The 17746-nt window shown below is 50.8% G+C and overlaps 1 non-coding gene across 1 annotated transcript; it reads right to left on the bottom strand.

Annotated features, from left to right (window-relative positions):
* Positions 1–4866: 4866 nt before the first annotated feature.
* TRNAM-CAU lies at positions 4867–4939 on the bottom strand. The gene has a single exon. It is a non-coding gene; the product is annotated as a tRNA-Met (tRNA).
* Positions 4940–17746: the final 12807 nt, after the last annotated feature.

Below are 17746 nucleotides of genomic sequence, written 5' to 3'. Positions count from 1 at the left end.
AGAGGAGAGAGACCCTACATGTGCTCTGAATGCGGGAAAAGCTTTAAATGGCACTCAAACCTTATCACACATCAGAGAATCCACACAGGAGAGAAGCCCCACACATGGTCTGAGTGCGGGAAAAGCTTCAATTGGTGCTCAAACCTTATCGTACATAAGAGAATCCACACAAGAGAGACCCTAAACATCCTCTGAGTGCGGGAAAAGCTTCATTGAGCGCTCAGACCTTGTCAGACATCGGAGAATCCACAGTGGAGAGAGACCCTACACATGCTCTGCATTTGGGAAAAGCTTTAATCAGAGGTCATTCCCTATTAGATATCAGAAAATCCAAATGGGAGAGAACTGTATGAAATGCCTTGATTAGGGCTGGCCAAAGATTTGTTTTTTTTAAAAATCACATTTGCTAATTCCAATATAGTGATCTTTGCACCATCTTCACCGTGGTCTCTCAGCTCCCCCAGATCACTTGCCTTCTTCTGCCTTTTGCAGCTCACCCTTCTTTGGGGTCAGTCCTGTGATCTTTTCTATCAACTCCTTTCCTTTTGACTCGCAGGAGCGTGTCCCCCTCCAGCCAGGAATGTTCATCAGCTCCAGGTCGGGGAGAGAGGGTTGATGCCGCCAAGCTACCCTGAGGCAAAAGCTAGCTGTGCCTTACATCCACTAGGACTGTACATGGAATTGGCTGCTCAAGTTAGTGATTTTGGTGTAAAAAGACAATTATAGTTGTAGAGCAGAAGCAGCCCAGGAAGTGAACCTAACAGGCAATGATCAAGTGATCTCTCTCCTGCCATCCATCTCCACCCTCTTACAAACAGGCTAGGGACACCATTCCTTACCCGTCCTGGCTAATAGCCATTAATGGACTTAACCTCCATGAATTTATCCAGTTCTCTTTTAAACCCTGTTATAGTCCTAGCCTTCAGAACCTCTTCAGGCAAGAAGATCCACAAGTTGACTGTGCACTGTGTGAAGAACTACTTCCTTTTATTTATTTTAAACCTGCTGCCCATTAATTTCATTTGGTGCCCCCTAGTTCTTGTATTATGGGAGTAAGTAAATAACTTTTCCTTATCTACTTTCTCCACATCACTCATGATTTTATATACCTCTATCATATTCCCCCTTAGTCTCCTCTTTTCCAAGCTGAAAAGTCCTAGCCTCTTTAATCTCTCCTCATATGGGACCCGTTCCAAACCCCTAATCATTTTAATTGCTCTTCTCTGAACCTTTTCTAATGCCAGTATATCTTTTTTGAGATGAGGAGACCACATCTGTACGTAGTATTCAAGATGTGGGCGTACCATCAATTTATATAAGGGCAATAATATATTCTCCGTCTTATTCTCTATCCCCTTTTTAATGATTCTTGACATCCTGTTTGCTTTTTTGATTGCCTCTGCACACTGCGTGGACATCTTCAGAGAACTATCCATGATGACTCCAAGATCTTTTTCCTGATTTGTTGTAGCTAAATTAGCCCCCATTATATTGCATGTATAACTGGGGTTATTTTTTCCAATGTGCATTACTTTACATTTATCCACATTAAATTTCATTTGCCATTTTGTTGTTCAATCACTTAGTTGTGTGAGCTCTTTTTGAAGTTCTTCAGTCTCCTTTGGTCTTAACTATCTTGAGCAATTTAGTGTCATCGGCAAACTTTGCCACCTCACTTTTTACCGCTTTCTCCAGATCATTTATGAATAAGGTGAATAGGATTGGTCCTCAGACTGACCCTTGGGGAACACCACTAGTTACCTCTCTCCATTCTGAGAATTTACCATTTATTCCTACCCTTTGTTCCCTGTCCTTTAACCAATTCTCAGTCCATGAAAGGACCTTCCCTTTTATCCCATGACAACTTAATTTACGTAAGAGCCTTTGGCGAGGGACCTTGTCAAAGGCTTTCTGGAAATCTAAGTACACTATGTCCGCTGGATCCCCCTTGTCCACATATTTGTTGATCCCTTCAAAGATCTCTAATAGATTAGTAAGACACCATTTCCCTTTACAGAAACCATGTTGACTTTTGCCCAACAATTTATGTTCTTCTATGTGTCTGACAATTTTATTCTATGTATTGTTTCAACTAATTTCCCCAGTACTGACGTTAGACTTACTGGTCTGTAATTGCCAGGATCACCTTTAGAGCGCTTTCTAAATATTGACGTTACATTAGCTATCTTCCAGTCATTGGGTACAGAAGCCGATTTAAAGGACAGGTTACAAACCATAGTTAATAGTTCTGCAACTTCACATTTGAGTTCTTTCAGAACTCTTGGGTGAATGCCATCTGGTCCCGGTGACTTGTTAATGTTGAGTTTATCAATGAATTCCAAAACCACCTCTAGTGATACTTCAATCTGTGACAGTTCCTCAGGTTTGTCACCTACAAAAGCCAGCTCAAGGTTGGGAATCTCCCTAACATCCTCAGCCGTGAAGACTGACACAAAGAATCCATTTAGTTTCTCCTCAATGGCTTTATCATCTTTAAGCGCTCCTTTTGTATGTCGATCATCAAGGGACCCAATGGTTGTTTAGCAGGCTTCCTGCTTCTGATATACTTAAAAAACATTTTATTACCTTGTGAGTTTTTGGCTAGCCATTTTTCAAACTCCTCTTTGGCTTTTTTTATTAAATTTTTCACTTAATTTGGCAGTGCTTATGCTCCTTTCTATTTACCTCACTAGGGTTTGACTTCCACTTTTTAAAAGATGTCTTTTTATCTCTCATTGCTTCTTTTACATGGTTGCTAAGCCCTGGTGGCTCTTTTTTAGTTCTTTTACTATGTTTCTTAATTTGGAGTATACATTTAAGTTGGTCTGTGTAGTGGGGCGGACTGCCCCACTCCCTGTGAGAGTGGGCTGCGGCAGGCCAGGGTGCCTGCACAGACAGGGAGCCAATCAGAAAAGGGCTTATTCTGAGCCAATCAGGGCCCAGTTTGGAGACAGCCAATCAGGGCCAGGCTCAGACATATATAAAGGCTGCGCAGGAAGGGAGCAGTCAGTCTGTCCCTGGCCTTTGGGAGGGGGAAGGTCGGTCTCCAAGGGTGGAGACGAGCACCGCGGACAGCGCAGTGCTGGCCTGGCCTGGGCTCGGGGAGGCTAGAGAGCTTGAGCCTGTAGCCTGCCAGGCTGCAGGCCCTGAAGAGGACGCCGCTGAGCAGGCAGCAACGCGGGTCCAGAGACAGCAACAGAGGGCAGAACGACGGACAGGACACCACCAGGAGGGGGCGCTCCACTGGACAGAGCTAATTCCCGGAGTCACCAGTGGGAGGGGCCAGGTCGTGAGTCCCAACCCGTTACAGTCCTCTATTATGGTGTCTTTAAAAAGCATCCATGTAGCTTGCAGGGATTTCACTTTAGTCACTGTACCTTTTAATTTCTGTTTAACTAACCCCTTCATTTTTGCATAGTTCCCCTTTTTTAAATTAAATGCCACAGTGTTGGGCTATTGAGATGTTCTTCCCACCACAGGGATGTTAAATGTTATTATCTTATGCAGTTTATTTTGAGCAACTGCAGTTAGTTGGGAGAGTATACACGGGCAGAGTTTCCCCTCCTGAGGTAGGTCTCGGTTAGATAAACAGTTAAGGCAAGCATTTATACCTTTTGTGACATACAGTAATGAGCAACAACTGCATTTTGTTTGTACATATTTCTTTCTGATCTCTTAGTTCTCTCAGCAATTTCTGCCACAGTCTGCATTCTATTCTTATCTAACACAAGGTCGAAAACCAGCATCTCTTCCAGTTCTTTTCCACTCGCCCAGGCCCTGCTTGGAAGTCTCGCGTTATTAGCTGTTAGTTAGCCTGTTAAATATCAAAATAAAGAGAAAACACAGTTATACAAAGCAAAACGAAATCACTAACAGAAATGTCATTGGAAATACAAATATAAAAACGGGAAATGCAATTCCTATCACTTTATCATGTCTGGGCCATTCCTGTATCGAGAGCACCTGCTAAGGTCCCTGTGTGCTTACGAGAAACCTGGAGGAACTCATACCATAGCCTGGGAGCAGTTGAGTCATGTTCAGGTGCCACAGGAAAACCCTTTCCCTGCTGTGACGTTGCACTCCATGTGATTTTATGAAAATATGCTAATGAGTGTGAATATAATGTAACTAGAATATGCTTCATGCAACAGTTCTCTTGTACAGTATCATTAAAAAGCTTATAATCTACTGTGTGTTCATCCTATTTGTATGAACCGATCATTCCTGTATCTGAAACTAGAAATATGAACTATAACTCTGAGGTCCTGTTGTAATGATGTCATTAGTAGTGGTTTGGACTCTTGAATGCTCCCATTAACCAGGACAATTGACCGGAGATGGTTCTGTCCTGCACCATCTGTGAGTCAGGCCAGGAAGAATGAAGGCTTGGAGTCTCACAGGACATATGACCATGTCCCCTGGTACAGGAATCCATCTTAAACCTGAGGCTTTTCCCCAGGAGAGAGACAAAAGATTCCTGCCTTGTACCAAAGCTGTATAAGGGGGTGAAACAGAAGAAAGGTGGCTGCAGTTATGAGAAATCCCTTAGCTACCCCCTGAGCTGGAACACGGACTATACCAGATGAAAATATTGGGCCCAGACTAGAAATAAGTCTAGTCTGCAAAAGAAGCTTATTGGAAGATCTCTGAGGATGAGATTTTTATCTGTATTAGGCTTAGACTTGCATGTTTTTGTTTTATTTTGCTCTATGGAGAAGAAAAACTCCACATAGAAGAAAAAGTTAATGCCCTAGAAAAGTCTCTCTGTGTGTGTGAGATGGGTGGGAGGGTGTCTAGAAACCACTCTCCTCTAGTTTCTTTTCTCTGATTTCCTGTAGAAAGTCTGAAGCAGGGAGCAAAAAAACTCATCTTCTCTGAGGTTTGACCTCAGGCCCTTCAGATTATGAGACTGACACGCTGCCAACTGCGCTAAGAAGGCTTGGAAAAACTTTAGGCTCAGTACATATAGGCATACAGCTGTGACTGGGGCAGGGAAAGAGCCAGGGCTGTGCTGGAAGACGCAGGGAGCTCTGGTGACCAGAGACTTTTCCTGGCAGCTTTCACAGCAGCAAGGAAATCAATTCATGCTGCCAGTGAACAATCTACTGGAACTAATGGCAGCACAGGGGCGATGTTTTCAAGCTATGCACCTACTTCCACATTTTAGAACTTACTCTCCTTTTCCTAGTAGGGCACTTTCCATGTGAATTAAGCAAGGCAAGTTGGGGAAACTACACAGGTAATGGAAACCAGGGCGCCAGATAAGGCTTGAATTCATAACCCCAGCACTGTCCCCCTTTATACCAACCAGTTGCACCACTGCAGGTGCTTTTCAGAGGAAGCTGGGAAGCAGGCAGTGATCAGTCTCTGGGGTTCACACCTTTGTCTGGTAATTGAAAGGCTGATGCATCAAACCTAACTCAAGATGCGGCTTTTCAGCCATAAGACTCCAGGACATTTTAACAGGAAGAAAATCTCGATTCTTGTTTAGCCCCATTTGACTCCTTCTGCCCATCTTCTCCGCGCCCCCCCCTCCCGCCGCCAGTCTCTTTCCTTCCCCACTGGGGCTGTGCATTGAGGAGCCCCAGTCTGTCTCTGTCACAGAGAGTCTGTATCCCATAAAGGGAGGGAGGGGTCGCTCCAAAACACTGATAATGGGGCGGGGAGTGGTGTGTGGTTAGCGGGAGAAAGGATGGAGATCTAATGGTGGGTCCCAGAGAGATTCCCCCAGATTGGGGAGATCCCCTGCTGCCCCCATCAGCCAGCTGTGGGAAGAACAACTCGATATTGCTTGGGGAAGCCACCTTTAAAAACACAAGTGTAACATGCTAGTTGCATTTTAATAAGACCAAAGCCGCCTCAAATCCAGGGTCACAATCATTGGAATGATTTTGCCTTGATATTTTAGCAGCCGCAGACACAAAGCGAGTCAAATTACAGTTTCCGTTTGGAGTCAGTGCACACACAAGAATCCAGAGGCTTTTAATTCCTTAGGTTCTGCTGCCATTTCATTTGTTTCCTGTTCCAAGATTTATCCTTGTGCAAAGCAACGTTACGCCCTTGGGAGTGTCCCGCTCCCTGGTCCTGCCTGCCGCCCCTGGGCAATTTATTAGGACCTGGGGACCCCCGCCACCACCGCCAGCAGCACAAGGGGGCTAAGGCACTTTCCTGCACACCCTCGCTCCGTCTGGCACGCCACTCGCGGAAATGGCTGGCACGTCCCTTCGGCCTCTGGGGTGGGAGGGGTCTCTACGCTCTGCTCCCTCCTCGAGTGTCAACTCTGTCAACTGTCGCAATGGGAGCTGCGGGGGTGGAGTCTGCGGGCAGCGGTGGGCAGAGACACCCCCGGCCCTCCCGCTTAGGGGCTGCTGCCGGGGTGGGGTGGGGTGGGGTGTGGGTTGCTTTTAGGAGATGCCCGAGGTAAATGCTGCACCCCTCACCACCTCCTGCACCCCCAACCCCCTGCCCCAACCCAGGCCCCACACCCAAACTCCTTCCAAGACCCTGCCCCCCCCACACCCTCCTGCACCCCAACCCCCTGACTGAGCTCAGACCCTGCACCCAAACTCTCTCCCAGAGCCCAGCCCCTCTCCTTCCCACACCCAAACTCCCTCCCAGAGCCTTAGGCAAGTGTGTGTGGGGTGTGGGGCAGGACTTGGTCCCATTCTGAGCATCACCAAAAATTATACAAACCTGCCTCCCATATCCAGTCCAACCTTCTGCTGATGCACCTCAGCCCACACCCCTGCAGGATTTGAAGCGTCCATGACTTACATTCCAGGACACTGAGGGATTTCAGCTCCCCTTTGCCCACAGGGAGCTTTCACCCCACTCCCAGCCAGGTTCTTGTCCATGGGATCACTGTAGGGGGGCTGGGACCCTCTGTGTCTTTTCTCTCTCTACGACAGGCCAGGGTGCAATAACTGGGGCATCGGAGCACCCAGGACCTTCTGTGGGGCTGCCATTCCCCTTCTCCTTCTGTGGTCTCATCAGTCATTGACTCCAGCCTTTTTTCTATCCATCGTCAGCACCATCCGAAGCCAGCTGCACTCACCTCAAAAAGACAGGGAGTCCTGTGGCACCTTACAGAGTAACAGACATATTGGAGCATGAGCTTTCATGGGTGAATACCCACTTCATCAGACGCATGTGGCAGAAATTTGCAGCGGTAGGTATAAATATGCAGGCAAGAATCAGTCTAGAGATAACGAGGTTAGTTCAATCAGGGAGGATAAGGCCCTCTTCTAGCAGTTGAGGTGTGAGCATCAAGGGAGGAGAAATTGCTTTTGTAGTTGGCTAGCCGAGAGTCAGGGCCAAGTATCCCTAGGCCACCCCGACAGGTGTTTGAAGAACAGGGAAACAAAGGGCACCACAAACTTATGTTTTTTGGATGAGCCAAGAAAAGGGAGTAGCATTGTCCCCCTCGGGTAGCACCTGTTCAATTCCAGGTCAGAAAACAAAACTCTTCTGCAAGAATATCCAAAAAATATTGTTTCACTTCACTTCATAAGTACAGTTGTGTGGCAATTAAATGATGACCCTAAAGTTTCATAAAAGCAAAGAACATTTAACAAAATAGTGTGGGAAATACGGATGTATCTGAGGAAAGGGCTTGGAATGAAGGAAGACAAAACTTGATCGGTCGAGAGAACAGGCCCTGTTTTCCCCTGGTTTGGAGCTTCTCTCACAACTACTGGAATAGAAAAGCTAAGCAAATGGGGTTCTATTGTTGCACAGGAGATTGAAGTGAGGTTATTTTTTTCAGATGGTCATGTCAGGAGTGGGATTTGAAACCACGTCTCTATGCAAAGACCAGAACACCCAAGAGATAGGGGAGAAAAGAGTTTTAAAACTACCACTTTAGACCAGTCCACCATCCTCCTGCTACAAAGACTATGACGTATGAACCCTACTTTTCATTAATAGTTGATGAACTCTTTAGGGAGGTCAAGATGGCACATCTCTTTCAACTCCTGGAGACCTTCTACAGCACAGCTGATTTTTAGACGCACTCACCCGGACCTAATTCACTTACCAACAGCTGGGACGTGAAATCCCCATTTCTGTGTTGTTCTGTCGCTGTAGTCCCCACTTTCCTATTGCTTGTCTGTATAATCTCAGTTTGGTGCTGTGATTCTTTCCGTCTGCTGTATAATTAATTTGTTGAGTGTAAATCAATTAAGGTGGTGGGGTATAATTGGTTAGATAATCATGTTACACTATGTTAGGATTGGTTAGTTACATTTCAGTAAAATGATTGGTTAAGGTATAGCTAAGCCGAACTCAAGTTTTACTATATAGTCTGCAGTCAATCAGAAAGTAAGGGGGGGAATGGGAATGGGAATGGGGGTAGGGGAATTGGAATTATGTTTTCTTAAGGGGGGCAAATAGGAATAGGAACAGGGAACAGGAAAAGGGACACAGGCAAAGCTCTGTGGTGTCAGAGCTGGGAAGGGGAAACTGAGGAAGGAAATTGGAATCATTGCTTGCTGGAAGTTTACCCCAATAAACATTGAATTGTTTGCACCTTTGAACTTCGTGTATTGCTGCTCTCTGGTCACACGAGAAGGACCAGGGAATGGGAGGGTGATGGGATAAACCCTCTAACAAGTACGTCTTTCAGGGTGTGAAAAACCCCAGAACCAGTATAATTAAGCTGACCTAAGCCTTGGTTAGATAGTGCTAAATGAAAGGAAAGATTGTTCTGTGAATGTAGCTATTACAGGGATGGAAAACCCCTCCCCTCACTGTAGCAATGGTCTTCTCCACAGTGCTATAGCAGCATTTTAAGTGTAGACAGCCTCAGAGCAAGACCAGATCTGGCTCCAGTTTGGCTCTGTGGATGCTCAGGCACTAAGACAACAGTAATGACAATATACTAATGCATCTCTAGCTGGCAGGATTTGAACCTGCGTGGAGAGACCCCAGTCAATTTCTAGTCCATTGCATTAACCAGGGGTAGTTGATTATTTTATCAAGAGCCAAATTTCTTGGTCAAGGTCTAGTCAATGTCTAGACACCAGAGAAAATAATAAGTATATAGAAAGATTTTGCAGTCACTATGGGCATAACTATGACAATTGTTTCGTGTTTCACTCTATATATTTGGCACCACTGCCTTTCCCTTTAGTCTTGTAGTTTACCAAGGGTAAAACTAAATATCTCTTCAGATCCCAGGGAGTGTTTATGTTCATTCCTGCTAGCTACACAGGGGTTTCATGTAGCTGCTTTCAATCCTCCAGCTCTGCCGGGACAAGTAACATTTCAGGCTGTCACTGAATTGAAGAAGGGAGATCATTTTTTGACAGGTTACGCCTCCTCTTAAAGGTGTTTGTGTGGCTGGCAGCCCTGGTACAAGGTGTCTCCTGAGGGAAGAAAGTTTCTGTGCAAAATACTAAAACTTTTGACAGAGAGGAGGGAAAGGCAATGGCCACATGATGGGGCCAGTATGTACCACAACATGGTTCTTTTATGTGGGATGACTCTGAACACTGACTGATCTCCACTCCCTTGGATTTGAAAAGATGTTTAGTTTTGCACTTGGGAACCTGTAAGGCTGAAGCAATGTTATGGATGGTGACACTACGACTGAAGGGTTATTTAATGTTGTAAAAATTGTTAAAAACACTTAGCTTAAACTGGAACTGCCTGTTATTAAAGGCTGGTTTCCCCACGTCAGTTCCATAAGCTCTGCTAGAAACACCCTGGGTTCTCTCCTGCCTTGGTGGGAACTGGAGGGAATCGTCCCCTGCTGCCCTTGGCTCCAGGCTGGTTTTTCTGGGGAGGGGATGTGGAATTGATTTGTTTGCTGTTGAGAAGGGAGCCAGGCCAGTTCTCAGGGAACGAGAACTCCCAGCAGCTTCCCAGCCCAGCCCAGGCTGCTGCCCTGTCCCAGCCTCTGTTCCCCTGGGGCCCTTTGTGTTTGACTCTAGAGCAGGCCTGGAGCAGCAGCTGAGGCAGAGGACAGCCTGGGCCGGGCAGATGCTAGGAGCAGAGCACCAGAGGCCTCTACTGGCTCCCTCCTCAGCAGCAAACAATCAGTCCCCACCCGCACCCCGGGACAGCAGCCTGGAGCCAAGGGCAGTGCCCAGTGGGGGTTTCTCTTTTTCCTCTTCCTGGGGTGAGCAGGGACCTGGGGGTGTTTCTAGCAGGGCAGTTGGAACTGAATTGGGGAACCAGCTTTTAATAACAGGCAGCTCAAGTTCAGACTAATTTTGTTACAATTTTCTTTATAATGTAAAATAATTCAAAAGTAAATGGGCAGGAATGATTGGAACTCTTTTCTCCCGGGCATAGAAAGAAACGGCTTTTTGGCTTTTCATGATACGGGAGTCAGGTTCGTTCACTGTTCAGAAGCCTGTTGTGTTTCATTTCTTAGGTTCTGCTGTCATTGTGTGGCCATTTCCTTCCCGTCCAAAGCGCAGAGCCCAGTTCCTCCAGGGAGAGAAGAACATCTTTCTAAGTGGCTCCTTCAAAGATTGAACTCACAATCCTAGGTTTAGCAGGGCAATGCTCAAACCACTGAACTATGCATCCCCCACCACTGAGCTATGTATCCCCTTTCTTTGCTATATGTCCATCTTTCTTCTTTCCTTCCTCAACAGCCCCCTTCCTTGGGGAGCCCTTTGCTGGGTTCTGGGTGGGGAACAGCCATTTCTGAGGATTAATTTCACACCGTATTTGGTGTTGATATATAGATTTTACAGCCAGATTAGATCACTAGGTACCTCTGCTCTGACTGGAGTCATAACAGAGCCCAGTGAATTTTACCCAGTGACTCCTACCTCCACCCCAAGATCTTCTGGCTGAACGAGGAGGGTTCATTCAGAAAGTCATCATGTTTGGATGTAAAGGTGTGAAATGATGGGGAAATTGGCTCCTTTTTCAAGTATAAATGTTGTAACTTCTACATCTAGACCGGAGTGGCCAACCTGAGTTAATGTAACTGCCAAACGTGCACCTTAGTATGCAACAGCTGCATCAGTTGTGAACCTTGCTACCATTATCATTATCCCTTTGAAATAATGATGGTGATGGACATTTGGCTGTATACCCCAGAGTGCTCTGGACATCTACATGTTGCATTAGCCAATCCAACCATTCGGCACTTGCAGATGGGCACCTCTGTATTGTGCCTGAGTCTTGTACAGCTATGAAAGGCTTGTAGATGCCGATATTTTCCCATCTTTTTAACCAGCACTAATACCAGGCCAGGCCAGGGCTGGAAGAGAGAGAGAGCAGCAGGTTTCCTCTATTGTTTCCTGCTTGCTTTTTCTTGACTAGCTTCACCTCTGCACCAACTGGCACTTTTCCTATGTGAGCCTGGCTAGCTCAGTTGGCAGAATATCAGACTTTTAATCTGAGGCTCCAGGGTTCAAGTCCCTGGTCAGGTAATAAACTTCTCACTATTTTTGTAAAAATCTGATTTTCTGGAATCTTCTTCGGGTGTTACTCTTTCTCTTCAGGATTTTGCAAATCCTAAGAAGGGCCTTTGTGTGGGGGGGATTGAAGGGGCAACTTCCTGACAGCCCCTCTGACCTTGCAGCCTGGAGGAATAAAGGCCTCTGGGCATATAGCATGTTCCTTCCCTGCACACGCAAACACACAGAATATCCCTAAGGAATTAGAATCACCTGTTGCCTTTCCCTGTCCTGCTGGATCCTCAAATGAGGATGCTCTTCAGCCCAAACCCATGTCCCCTCTACTCCCAGTGCCCCTCAGTCCCTCCTATGCTCACTGCTCCTCACTCCCAACTGGAGCCTTCTCCTCAATCCCAACCCACAGGCCCCTCCTCCTCACACTGCTCCTCAATCCCAACCCACAGCTCCCTCCTTCCCTCCAGCAGCAGGTGCTTCAGACCCCCTCAGGAAGATTTTCTTGCAAGGTTTCATCTGAGTCTGCATGTGGATTTTACAGTATGTTGGAAATAGGTTGGGTTGCTTGCCGAAATGATCACTTGTGGCTGGTGTTGGATTCCCAGTCTCCTTGTTATTGGGGCAGGAGAAACAAAGGGTTGTTATCCTTGCTGTGTGAATCAAGGACTCAACCCTGGGTGTAAACTAAATGAGCTGCCCACAGATTCTGGCAGCCACAATGAGCATTTGGTGCGAGAGCCCAGACCTGTCCCTGTCCCAGAGGGTGGGGGTCATCCGCGAGGGGCTTGGACCACTGACCTATCAGCTCTTAACTCCCAAACTTTCAGTAACTCTATTATCAGTGCCAGTGAGTGTAATTTAAATCATAAGAAAAACCACACTGGGTTAGACCAAAGGTCCATCTAGCTCTGAATCTTGTCTTCTGACAGTAGCCAATACCAGGTGCTCTAAAAGGATCTCAACAAGGCACCACTGGGAGTTGAACCCAGGATCTCCTGTTTACAAAACAGGCACTTTAACCAGCTAAACTCTGGGCCCCACGAAGCAGGTGAGGTTTTCCTTGCAAGGTAGGTAGGGGTGTGTGTGTGTGTGTGTGTGTGTGCGCGTGTGTGCGTGTGCGTGCGTGTGTGTGTGCGTGCGTGTGTGTGCGTGCGTGTGTGTGTGTGCGCGCGCGCGTGTGAGAGAGAGAGAGAGAGAGAATGAATCCTTGGCCAGGTCTGCACTACAAAGTTATCTGAGCAGAATTATATTGCTCAGGTCTGTGGAAAACACACGATAATCCCTCGGCTGGCAACTCGTGGCTGGTGCACACACTGCAATGCCACATCTGGCGACAAAACTGCCCTGTTTTGCTGACAAAATAAAACCACTTCGATGAGAGGTCTAGAGCTTTTTGCAGCAAACTTAAATTGACAGAGTGTCAGTGTAGATGCTGCTGTTCATTATATCACCATAACTGGCCTCCTCCAGTATCCCACAATGCCCGCCGTGAACTCGCCTGCCCTGCATTCCTGCTACAGAGCCATGGGCCCCTCCCCTTTCATCACTCTGGGAAGTTCTGACAGCTAAGCCTGCTGCTCTGCTCCGGCAGCCAGGAGCAAATCACTGCAGTGGATGCTGCTCTCTCCCGCCCTGTGAACACAGAGCAGGGTGGCGGGAACTTCCTTACATTGGGGGGGCACCGGCATCTGAATGTGACACTCCCATGACACCCCTTCCCTGGAGGAGGCTCTTACCTTCTAAACAGGGACGGCTGTTTTCTAGTAAAATCACTAAAAGGGAAGGAGAAAACTCGAAAGAGGTTCCTCCTGGCGCTCACGTACCTGAACCCGAATACTCTCTCAGTCCTCAAAGAGAGACCTGGAGAAGGAGACTTGCTGAAGCAAAGCCACAGGGGTCTCTGAGGTTTCCCTGGCCCCTCGCCCCTGTCCTGCCTGCCTGATGTCAGCATCTCTCTGTGAGGTCACCACCTCCCCACCACCTTTGACCAATAGTCTGAGGTCCTGCAAAAGGCCTTTGTGATGTCACTGCCTGTCACGGACTCACAGATCCTGCCCACTCTTGGCCCTGTGCGGTCCGTGGGGGGTGCCCCTTTCAGTGCGACAGCCCTTCTCGGGGGTCCACTCTCTCTCGGGGTCAGGCCCCTCCACCTCCTGGAGCCGCACCTCTCTGAGCCTTAGCACGTCTGTCTCTCGCCGTGGGCCCCCTCAGGGAGTCCACGCGCTCTGGACCCCCTGGGCCTCCTCACCCCCGAAGGGGTTGATGCCCCCTGTTCTCTAGACCGGAGTGACTCTCAGCCAGCATAAAACAGGAGGGTTTATTGAGAGTTGAACACAGCACAGGAAACTCTCAGGGCCTCAGGCCTGGCCTCCCTCAGCCCAGCACATCCCAGTCCCCCTGCAGCCAGGTGGGCTCTGCCTGCTTCCCCTCGCCAGCCCAGAGCCCCCCTGCTTCCCAGCTGGGCCTCTGATATCCCCGGCCCCAAGCCCCACCTCTGTCCATTGTCTTTTCTCCAGGTAAACAGGGTTGCCTGGGCCTCCTCTTCTCTCTGCCCCCCTCTGGCTGGAACAGGTTGGACACGGGGTCCTCTCCCCGCAGCCCATTGTCCTCTCACTGGCCAGAACTGGCTGTGACTCCTGAGCTGGGTCACCAGGTCACCAGTCGCTGGGGTCTCTATCCTCCAGGCCATCAGCCGGGGTCTCAAATCCCTCTCCGATCCTCTGTAACAACAAACTCCCTCTCCCCTCACCTCGTTAAACCAGTAACACCTGGGGACACTGAGTCCCACTCCCTGTGCATGCAACCCACTGGAAAACACAGAAAACCCTAAGAAAATCCCCCACTTCGTCACAGAGCCCAGCACACCTCTCCTCCTCTGGGCACCTAGAGCAGAGGCGGCTGATGCTGATGGCTCCAAGGGAAGGCTTAAAAGCCACAGAGCAACTGAGGTCAGGGCCAGAGGAGGGCAGGACCATGCCTATGTGAGGCCTTCAAACAGGCACAAAAACACTCAGCCAGGCTGCTCCCTGCCATGCCAAACACTCGCTGAAGGCCACCCACAGACCAGCATGTGGGGTGGCTGCTGATGCTCTGTGGCCATCATCAAAGACGGTAGGAAAGCAGGGCCAGTCCCCCGGTGGAGCCTCTTACTGTTCCCACTCTCTGTGCTCACTTTGGCAGTGGGGCAGGAGATTTTACCCAGCTGGCAAGAAGCAGAGACACACCCAGGCTCCATGTAGCAAGTACCCTCCAGCACAGGGACAGGCGCACACTTGGAAGAGGGAAACTGCTCCACACTGTAGCCCGGGCAGCCGCCCATTTTCTTTGGCAAGTCAGGAAGGGCAAAGGCGAGACTGGAAGCACCTGGGGCTCATGCCCCAGCCTTTGTGACACCCACCCCCCAACTCCTTCCCGGGGCTCTAGCTGAAGCCAGAGCATTGGCCTGAGCGGCTAAGAAGAGGTTCCAGCCCTGAAGGGAGCAGGACTTTCAGCCCAAAGGTAAAACTGCACAAGCACAACCATGAAGGGACTCAAACCCTCGATCGCCTGATCCAAAGTCAGACGCCTTATCCATTAGGCCACATGCTCACACAGGAAAAGGCCCTCCAGGCACTTCTTTGGAAAAGGCAGACACTGACGCAGCCGACGAAGTGGGGATTCACCCACGAAAGCTCATGCTCCAATACGCCTGTTAGTCTGTGAGGTGCCACACGACTCTTTGCTGCTTTTGCAGACACTGTGTTTCTCAAGTCAGCTACTGAGGGGGGCTGAGACTATCTGGGCACAAGAAGTCAAGTTCCCAGTGAGACGTGAGACTTAATTCTCTGGAGCCGGGTGCAGGGCTTTGGCAGGGAGGCTCAGGCATGGGGGATTGGGGTGCAGCAGACAGGCCGGCTGTCTAGGTGGGGAGATTTAGTCTCACTGAGGAGGAGGAGGAGGAATCCTGCTGATAGGCAGTGGCCAGGGCCGGTGCAACCACTAGGCCAACTAGTCGGCCGCCCAGGGTGCCAAGTGGTTGGGGGCACCAAAAAGCGCACTCAGGGGAGGCCGGGGAATGGAGGTGAGCTGGGGCAGGGGGAGGTGCGGGGGGAGGGCTGCCCACAGCAAGTAACGGGGGTGGGGGTGTGCAGGGGCACCGCTCCCCGTCCCAGGACACCTCTGCTCCATCTTCTCCCCTGAGCACGCCGCCCCTGCTCTGATTCTCCTCCCCTCCCAGGCTTGCAGCACTAAACAGCTGATTGGCACCGCAAGCCTGGGAGGCGGGAGAAGTGGAGCGGCGCCGGCGTGCTCAGGGGAGAAGGCGGAGTGGACGTGAGCTGGGGTGGGGAGCTGCTGCAGGGGGGGGCTGCCCGGCTCTTCCTCATGGCCCCTTCCCCTGCACTCACTGCATGGTACGTGGAGTGACCCAGCCCCAGCCTGGTCCATTCCCCTGGCTCCCAGCCATGCCGCCGGCGAGTGCTGTGGGGCGGTTCCCCCCCCCCAAGCTTGGGAGCCAGGGGAGCAGAGCAGGCTGGGGCCCCAGGCCTGCGTGGGGGGAAGCAGAGGGAGGGCTGGTCCCAGGCCATTGTGGGACATGGGGGGCTGGCTACTTCCTGCAGGAAGTGGAGTGACCCAGCCCCAGCCTGCTCTGCTCTCCTGGCTCCCAGGCTTGTGTTGGTGTTGGCTGAATTTGTGCGGGTGTTTGTGTATATTAGCAATTGTGTGTGTGTGGCTGGATTCATGCATGTGTTTGCAATTGTGCGTGTGTGTATGTGTGTGCGAATGCTCTGCTGCCTTCTGCCGGTGCGACAACCGTTTCTCCATATGTCACAGCCCCTATACCGTCGACCCCGGTGGTGATTTCCCCATCTTACAAGGGCTGGCTGGCCTGACACTTCTCCGCTCTGCGGAGTGTGGCAGGGGCTGCAGCTCACCCCCTGTGGGGCAGGAGTGCCAAGGTGCGGGGTGCTGGGCTCCAATGCACCTGGAGAGCAGCTCAGGTGAAGCAGGGCAGGGTGTGTGGTGTCCGTTCTGCATTGCCTGGTGCTGGGCCGTTGCACAATCCCCAGCCACGCCGCACAGCACACCGCGAGAGGGGGCAGGGGGCCAAGCAGATGATCCAGCACGAGGGGATCATTCTCATTGGTAGCCGTCCAGTGGCAGTGAGTTCCACAGGCCTTGGCACAGGCTGTGTGGGGCAGGAGGTCCTTGTATTTGGAGCAGTGGGAGTGAACTGTGTGCAGTTGTGTCTCTGAGCACGATTGCAAATATTATGGTGTGTGTGTGGGGGGGTGATTGTGAGTGCGGCTGGGGGTGTGATTGTTTCTCTCTTTGGGGGTTGGGCTAGCATGCCCCTCTGGGTGTGTTGTGTGTGAGTGTTCTTGGGATTGTGTGAGTCCCTTTGTGCGTCAGTGTGCGTGTGTGTCAGTCAGTCAGTCACTTGCTGCAGGATACAAAATCCTGCAAAGCCATTTCCTACTGGTTATCCCAGCAACACAGTGACACAAACAGTGCCACAGACGCACACACACACAGAGTAGGGGTCTGCCCCACCAGCAGGGGGCAGCAGGGACACACACGTCTCTCCTGGGCCAGCTTGGACAATTTCCCATCACGACCCGGAACAGTGCTGGTGCCCCCAAACGGGGGTGGGCAGTGACCGGGCGGGGCTTTGGGGGCAGGCACAGCAGGGGGCTCGGGGAAGGCCGGGGCGGGTCTGTCTGCGGGTGTTTGGAGCTGGGCTCACGCGGGGAGGGGGAGGGGTCTGGGGGCAGCGGGAGTCGGAGGGTGACACGTAGGGGCGCCGGGAACACGTGGATCCAGCCCCCGGGCAGAGCCAGAGCCAGACCCGGCCCCGACCAGCCGCTTTGTGCCGGGGGTGGGGGGTGGGGGTGAAAGGGGCGAAGCGGCGCAGCACGTTCCTACGCAGGGCAGCATCATACCCTGCACCGGGGGGGCGGGGCCGGGGCTCTCTGGGGGCGGGGCGGGGATGAGGAGTTGCATTGGGGGGGAGGTGTCAGGTTGACCCAGGGACCCGCCCTCACCTGGGCTGGAGAGGACAGAGGCGCCCCGGGGCAGGCTGGGAGTTGTAGTTCCTGGCTCGTCTCAGAGCGGAAGTGACGAGCCGGTTGCTCAGACAACGCGCCCCCTTCCCGGTGCACTCTGGGAAGCGTAGTTCTCTCTCTCTCTCTCTCTCACACACACGCGGCCTCTATCGGAGGAGGGGCCGTAACACGTCACTTCGCCGCGCCCCTCCCCGCTCCCTGATTGGTGGAGAGAGCGCGGGACAGAGACTCGGCGCGTGGGGGGAGGCCCCGGTTCCCTCGCCCCGAGGCTTCGCTGCCCCCCCCCCACGCCCCCCGGGCGCGCGCTGCGGCCGTTGGGATTCGAAT

This window comes from Mauremys mutica, unplaced genomic scaffold, assembly GCF_020497125.1.
Source record: "Mauremys mutica isolate MM-2020 ecotype Southern unplaced genomic scaffold, ASM2049712v1 001411F_np12_obj, whole genome shotgun sequence".
In the NCBI taxonomy this organism is placed as follows: Eukaryota; Metazoa; Chordata; order Testudines; family Geoemydidae; genus Mauremys; species Mauremys mutica.
This window is presented reverse-complemented; position numbering and strand designations above follow the sequence as displayed.